Source organism: Cynara cardunculus, assembly GCF_001531365.2.
Source record: "Cynara cardunculus var. scolymus isolate 2C chromosome LG 4, CcrdV1, whole genome shotgun sequence".
Lineage (NCBI taxonomy): Eukaryota > Viridiplantae > Streptophyta > Magnoliopsida > Asterales > Asteraceae > Cynara > Cynara cardunculus.
The window spans coordinates 8,850,646-8,852,526 of record NC_037531.1 but is presented as its reverse complement, the minus strand read 5'-3'; the positions used below and the strand labels follow the sequence as shown (position 1 = coordinate 8,852,526).

At 36.7% G+C, this 1,881-nt stretch overlaps 1 protein-coding gene across 1 annotated transcript in view; it reads right to left on the bottom strand.

The window, feature by feature from the left end:
* LOC112510758 (F-box protein SKIP19-like) overlaps positions 1–1,881 on the bottom strand; it is a 49,690-nt gene that overhangs the window by 14,231 nt on the left and 33,578 nt on the right. The window lies entirely within an intron of this gene.

Here is a 1,881-nt window from a genome sequence, read left to right as displayed (position 1 = left end):
CATTTATATCAAAACTTCATTTTATGATAAAATAACAATTTTTATCCAATCACAAAGAATTATTTCAAATTCTATCAACAAATCCGGTCAACAATCATCCGGATAACAAGTCCGGTCAATCAAATCCGATCAACAATCATCCGGATAACAAGTCCGGTCAATAATCCGACCAAGCCTCATTCGTATTAACACTTGGAATAAAATCCATTTTGTTGTCCGGATATCTAATCCGGTCAACACACCATACTTAGAAAAATTTCACATTTTGATCGGATATCTAATCCGGTCAATAGTCCGTCCAAGACTCATCCGATTTAAAACTAAACCGTTTAACACTCAACCGGTTTAACCAACTCCGGACAATAAACCGCTCACGGCTTGTCCGGTTTATACTAATCCGGTCACTAAGCCGCTTAAGGCTTGTCCGATTTAAAACTATCCGGACAATAAACCGTACAAGGTTTGGCCGGTTTAAACCCTTATCCGGTCAAGCTTTGTCCGGATAAACACTTAGACAATATAATCAAAGTTCCATTTCAAATGATAAGAATACGAAGCATACTAATAAAATCAGTAGTAAATTTTTATGCAAAAGATTTAGAAACCACTCACCTTTTAAAGCTTTTGAACACAAAATGCTTGCAATCAACCTTTTGAAATCCAACTCTTGAAAATAGCTTGAAATCACCCTCTCTTGATAAACCGGACAACACACTCTCCAATTCCCTATCAAAATAATAAGAAGAGGCCCAAAAATGAAGGGGTAACCCCCTTTTTATACCCTCCAAATGGGGAAGGTCGGCCAACCGCCTTCCCCCCCCTTTTTGCCACCTCTTGCATGAATTTATACATGCACACATGCACACACCTTGCACACACATGCATATCTCCACGTATGCACACTTACACCACATATATATATATATATATATATTATTATATACATATATATCATCAAGTAAACACACATATATATATATACATATATATATATATATATATATATTTACATACACTCCTCATTTCATACAAAATTTACGTTATGCACATAACTTTCATATACCAGCATAATCAAATATTATGCTATCACATAATTATTAAATCAGATAATCACGTATTAAATACCTTGGGTAATAACCAGGATCTGGTTATCACATTATCCATCCCTCAAAAGAATTCCGTCCCGGAATTCCTTTAATAAAAAAGGCACGGGTATTCTGATCTCATCTTTGACTCCAGTTCCCATGTCGCCTCCGGTCCTTTGTGAAATTTTCACTGTACTTTAACCAGACTTATCTATTTGTTTCTCAACACCCTGATCTTTCTGTCAATTATGGCTTCTGGTGTTTCCACAAAGTTCAATTTACTGTCTAGTTGAATCTCTGGCAAAGGTACAGCTAAATTCGGATCAGCCAATCATTTTCGCAAATTCGACACATGGAAAGTGTTATGAATCCGATTCAATTCTTCTGGTAGCTCTAAATGATATGCTACTGGCCCAATTCGTTTACATATTCTGAATGGCCCAACATACCTTGGACTGAGCTTTCCTTTCTTCCTGAATCTGATAACACCCTTCCATGGTGAAACTTTTAACATAACAAAATCGCCTACATCAAATTCAATGGATTTTCGACGATTATCAGCATAGCTTTTCTGGCAATCCTGTGCTGTTTTGACTCTTTCGCGGATCTGTTCAATCTTTTCGGAAGTTTCTTGAACAATCTCAGGACCTGTTAGCTATTTTTCACCCACTTCATTCCAGCACAACGGCGTTCGACATTTACATCCATACAATACTTCATATGGTGCCGCTTGGATACTAGAATGATAACTGTTGTTATATGCAAACTCTATTAACGGTAAGTGATCTTCCCATGA